Genomic DNA, 6,616 nt, shown 5'->3' with positions numbered 1-6,616 from the left:
CCTCTCTTCTGCCAACCTTTAACCAAAGAAGAGTCCAGCTTCATTTCTGACTGTGGCATTAATGATTAAGCTGTAGTTATTCTTTCCAAAGGTATTATTCATTCTGACTTAGTGCGGTTATAACTTTAAATGCAAAACAAATAAATAGTCATGATTTACTAATCAAATTAACCTCAAGATGCCTTGAAGATCTAATTATATCAATGGTTCCCCCTGCTCTGACCTATACTTCTAGAATAGCATTTAACCTGGCAGAGCACCTGTAGATACAATGCATCTGTAGAGGCATTGCACCAATTCCTTTGCGCTCAAAGGTACCCCTAATACCAAACTTTAGAGTATTGGCATTGGTTCTCTGGTACTCTTTTAGATGAAATTCTCCTTTTGATTATGGCAGTATAATGCTAGCATTCATAGAATCAAATAATATAAAAGATGGAGGGAATCTTAATCTTGTCCTATGTAAACTAAACTTCCCTGATGGTGAGAGTGATATAGGGTAATTCATTCACATATATATCTATTAATTCATATATATAATGTTTTTATATATTCCAGAACAATTCATATATATATATATACACACACACATATATATGTATGTATGTAGGCATATGTACACACACACATGTACATACACATATACATACAGATTTGCAGGCCTTTTTCTTGAAAATACTTATTCAATAGATTTAAGTAGGGATCCAAGAACCTCTGTTTTTAAGAAGCACCTCTAGTGATTCTTATGACAGGAATTTAGGGAGCACTGGTTTGCCTAGTCTAGCTTACAGAATACTATAGGAGAGCTCAAAGCTCGGAAGGGACAGAGCAAGGGCTAGAACTCTAACCTGCCATGGCCTATTCTAGATCTCTATCATACATCAAGATGTCTCTTACCTGCTATCATTTTTGCGAAGTTGAAATCAGACAGAAGAATAAAAGGGAAGAAATCAAAGAGAAAAGCAACTCCTGGACAGAAATTAGCACAAACTCTTCAGAGACAAAAGGGGTAATAAAAGTGGAAGAATCTAAAATATCAGTAATAAGAGTAAAAAATATTTATGGCCTCAGTGAGTGTATCAGCAGATTGATATTTTACACTCATATTCAGAAAGGAGACTAAGGCTCTAAAATAAGAGATACTAATATAATCAAAGAGAAGAGAAATAAGAAATTAAAAGAAAACATGTTTAATAAGGTATATGAATACAGAATCAGCACACAAAGGGCACCTGGGTAGCTCAGTCAGTTAAGCACCTGACTTTGGCTCAGGTGGTGATCCCAGAGTCCTGGAATCAAGCCCTGCATCGCGCTCCCTGCTCAGTGGGGAGTCTGTTTCTTCTTCTCCCTCTGCCCCTCCACCCGCTTGTGCTCTCTCTCTCTCTCAAATAAATACATACAATCTTAAAAAAAAAAATCAGGGGCGCCTGGGTGGCTCAGTGGTTTAAAGCCTTTGCTTTCGGCTCAGGTCATGATCCCAGGGTTCTGGGATCAAGCCCCACATCGGGCTCTCTGCTCAGCAGGGAGCCTGCCTCCCTCCTCTCTCTCTCTGCCTGCCTCTCTGTCTACTTGTGAGCTCTGTCAAATAAATAAATAAAATCTTAAAAAAAAATCAGCATGCAAAAATAAGTTGTACTTAAATATGACCAAAAAACAAAAAGAAAAGGGAATTTTAAAAGTGATACCAGCTATAATTGCATAAAAATACCTAGGAATAAATCTAATAAAAGATAGCCAAGACCTCAACATTAAACACTATAAAATATTATTGAAAGAAATTAAAGATCTAAATAAATGAAGAGAAATACCATGCTCATGATTTAGAAATTTCGTATTATAAAGTTGTAAATCTTCCAAATCAACCTGTTGTTTTAATACAAACTCCCAGTAGGTTTTGTGAGTGTATAAAATGACAAGATGATTTTTAAAATTCATATGGAGATGCATAAGCCAAGAATAGCAAAGGCAATCTTGAATAACAATAGTGAAGGACTACTCAGTGTAAGACTTACTATAAAACTATTGTAATTAGGGGCGCCTAGGTGGCTCAGTGGGTTAAGCCTCTGCTTTGGGCTCTGGTCATGATCTCAGGATCCTGGGATTGAGTTCCACATTGGGCTCTCTGCTCAGCAGGGAGCCTGCTTCCTCCTCTCTCTCTCTGCCTGCCTCTCTGCCTACTTGTGATCTCTGTCAAATAAATTAATAAAATCTTTAAAAAAAACTATTGTAATTATAACAGAGTGGAATCAACACAACAATAAGGCAACAAATGGAACAAAAGAGACTTCAGAGACATACACAAATGCCGAGGTATCATTAATGGTAAAGCTGACCCTGCAGTGCAGTGGGGGAAATAATGGTGCTTTCAATAAATAAACACCATCTGTATATCCACATGGAAAAAATAATTTTGGCCCTTATACCATATGTAAATAAAAATACATTATATGTTTATTAAAAAAAAAATTTGGAAGGGGAGGCGAACCATAAGAGACTATGGACTCTGAAAAACAACCTGAGGGTTTTGAAGGGTCAGGGGTGGGAGGTTGGGGGAACAGGTGGTGGGTAATGGGGAGGGCACGTTTTGCATGGAGCACTGGGTGTTGTGCAAAAACAATGAATACTGTTACGCTGAAAAAATAAATAAAATGGGAAAAAAATAATAATTCTATATAGATTGTGATCTGTTTTTTTAAAAATAAAACTTTTAGAGAAAAACATCTTCATGCTCCGTGTACAGACATATTCTAAGATTTTTCAAATAAGAAATAAAATATGATTACCATAAAAGAAAAACAATTGATATTTTGGACTACATTGGATATTGATTTTGGATTATAAAATTATTATAAATTTATAATATTACAAAATTAAGAACTTTTGTTCACCAAAATACATGTTAAGAGTGAAAAGACAACTTACAGAGTGGGAGAAAATATTCATATATCTGTCAAAGGGTTTGTGTCCAGACTATATAAATAACTACAAAAAATCAGTACCAAAAAGATGCATGTCCAGGTTGTTTAGTTTCCTATTATAAATGACACTATCATAATAACTTTATATATAAGTCAAATATATCTGATGGATAAATACCATCACAAAGAAGTGAGAAGGATAAAGAAGTGAGATTGCTAAGACAAAGTATGTCTTTATAATTTTTAGAACTGCTTATTCATTTCCTTTGCTCATTTTCTTAGTGAGTTGTTTCTTCCCTTCTTGTAAGTTTACAAAATCTATATTATTGATATTAATGCTGTCATTGTCTGCATTGCAAATATTGTTTTCTATTGACCTTGTATTCGGATTTTTTAAAAAATTAAATATAACTTAAAATGCACAAATCTTAGACGTAAAACTCCATTTTTTTTGTATTTGTGTAACATAACAACCATCACCTGGATAAGATAAAAAAAAATGTATTTCTAGTACCTCTGTGCTGAAAGTTCTTCAGAGAATAATACTTGCTGCTTCCCTCTGTCTCCCAAACTGTCGTCCCCCAAGGTAATCACTTTTCTGACTTCTATTACCATAGATTTGTTTTGTTTTGAATTTCATATAAATGAAATAATACTGTTTGTATTCTTTGTGTTTGATTTTTTTTTCCTCAACACTATGTCTGTAGGACTCAACCATTTTGTTGTCTGTAACAAAATTTCTTTTTCCTGTTGTTCAGTAGAATTCACTATACTAATATGACACAATTTATTTCCCCATTCTTTTGCTGATGGACATTTGGGTTGTTTCCAGTTTTAGGGTTTTTTTTATTGTCAGCTTGGTTTAAGCTAGGAACTGTTTCTAAGAACATCTTTTCTGGTTGGGTCTAGGCCAGAAAAACTTGGGTGAGATTTAAAAGTGGAAGTGAAGCAGTATGTATAACATGGAGCAGTCAAAGACTGGGCAGAGGTCAAGGTTAAACACCTTGAACCACAAAGGCTTTGTCTTTTGCTGATGGAACTGTGTGTGTAGGGGAGTGAGTTTAAAGTTCAGGCTATTTCCAAGTCTTCCCAGATTTTACTTTTTATCAGGCCCTTTTTCAGTGTCCTGCACACAAGCATATAGCCCCAGGGTTAGTCAGGAATGTATGAATAACTTGGGGCATCTCTGGTCCCTGCTGTGCATATGCACAGCCTTAGTTAGAATGTCATCTCCCCGGTAAGGATTGCAACCTCAGGCTGCTAGGGCTAAGCTCTTGCCTCTTCTCCACTGGCCAGCATCTGAGAGGTCACTTCCATGTAAAATGTTGCAGGGCATGAACGTCACCTACTCTTATAAATTGAGAGAGACTTCTTCATGAAGGTAGGGTAGGAGAACTATCAACCTTTCTAGAACATACTTTTTACGATATTTTTTCCATTCTTGAGTTCTTAATTTTGACTCATCACTTACTAAACTGGAAATTACTGAAGTAATTATTACAGGAATGGTATGTGAAAGATATAATTCCTGAATTCTGACATGTCTAAGAATGTCTTCTTACCAAACTATGGATGACTGTTAACGTATACACTACAGGTCACACTCATATCCTTGCGCAAATGCAGCTTTCCTAACTTCAGTGCTTTAGTGCAGTGTTATGCAATGATTCAAACCCATTGATTTTTGTTCTTTGGAGCCAACTTACTTTTCCTACTTGCAAGCATATATCATCTTCATTTTCATCAAACCATTCAGAACAGGCAAAATAAAATGATATTGTGCTTATGTCAATAACCTTATTAATCATTCCATAATAAATATGTGGATCAAATCATCACACGGTACATCTTAAATTTATACAGTGTCATATGTCAATTACATTTCAATAAAGTTGGGGAAAAGGATAATTGCTTGGCATCATGTCAGGATCATCAGATGATTCTGGCAGAGAACCTCATATCTGGTAATCTGTCTCATCCATAGCTCCCTGCATTTCAGTGTCTGAAAAAACATCAAGTGAGGAGGTACAGAGGCATGGAAAATATTATTTCATTCCTCTCTAAACCACTTATATTTATACTTAAAGGGTATAAAGAATGATACTCTAGGTATTCAGACCATAAAAAAGAACATGTCTTTAAGAACATGTTTCATTTATGGGGGAAATAAGAAGGCGGAGAAAGGAGGAGGTGTTTTGACTGTAAAAGGTATAGTTTGAGAACATAATGTTATGTAGCTGGCATTATCAACTCAGACCACCATGTTCTCATTCCTGGTATAGTAATCACTAATCAAGACAAACCATAAATGACTCTTAATCTCACAAAACAAACTGGGGGTTGCTGGGGGGAGGTGGGATTGGGAGAGGGGGAGCGGGCTATGGACATTGGGGAGGGGAGGCGAACCGTAAGAGACTATGGACTCTGAAAAACAACCTGAGGGTTTTGAAGGGTCAGGGGTGGGAGGTTGGGGCAACCTGAGGGTTTTGAAGGGTCAGGGGTGGGAGGTTGGGGGAACAGGTGGTGGGTAATGGGGAGGGCACGTTTTGCATGGAGCACTGGGTGTTGTGCAAAAAGAATGAATACTGTTACGCTGAAAAAATAAATAAAATGGAAAAATAAAAAGTAATCACTAATCAAAGAAATCTTAGCATAATAAGTTTCAGTAAAAATCATTATAATTTGTATTACTACGTTAAAATGATAAGCATGTTTTATTAGCTACATTAAATATTTGAGCTTGTTTTAGTTAAGTAGTAAATGACATAGCTGTGGTTCTCAGATAACGGTTGATGAATAGAATAGATATAAAAATGAAGTTAAAAATAGATTAGCTGAGGGTAGGCCAAAGAGAGGAAGGGAGAGAGAAGAAAGTAAGAGAGATTAAAACCAAAATTTAAAGATTTAAAAAAATAAACACAGAAATTCCTATGGTAAAAGGCAATTATGACAAAATTTTTTATTGAAGTTCAACTGCCGAAACTTGGAAACAGCCAAAATTCTTTCAGCAGGTTAGAGAATAAGTAAACTTTGGTACCTCCAGACAATGTAATGCTATTCAGTGACAAAATGAAATGAGCTATGAAGCCATGTAAAGACATGGAGGAAGCTTAAATGCATATTTAAGTTAAAGAATTCAGTCTGAAAAGGCAGCGTACAGTATGATTCTAACTATATGACATGCTATAAAAGGCAAAACCAAGGAGACAGTAAAAGATCAGTGGCTGCCAGTGGTTGGGGGTGGGGAAGAAGGAATAAATGAATAGGCAGAGCAAAGGATTTTCAGGGCTGTGAAACTATTCTGTATGATATTACAGAGGTGGATACATACCACTATATGTTTGTCAAAACCCACAAATTGTATAATACAAAGAGCGAACTCTAATGCAAATATGGACTTTAGGTGATGACATATCAATGTAAGATTCATCAATTGTAAAAATGTACCACTCTGGTGCAGATGTTTATAGTGGGTGAGGTGGTGAGAGGAGGGGAACAGGGAGTATATGAGAATTTTCTGTACTTCCTGCTCAATTTTGCTATGAACCAAAAACTGCTTTAGAAAATGCAGTTTATTAAAAGAAAAAAAGAACTTAAAAAAGGAAAAAAGAACTTGCTGCTGGTCAGTGGCTCTCAACTATAATCTAATATTTATCATTTTCTCCATATTCAAAAGTACTGTAGATAAAAATATTAAT

This window comes from Meles meles, chromosome 4 (assembly GCF_922984935.1).
Source record: "Meles meles chromosome 4, mMelMel3.1 paternal haplotype, whole genome shotgun sequence".
In the NCBI taxonomy this organism is placed as follows: Eukaryota; Metazoa; Chordata; class Mammalia; order Carnivora; family Mustelidae; genus Meles; species Meles meles.
Note: the sequence above shows the minus strand (reverse complement) of the source record.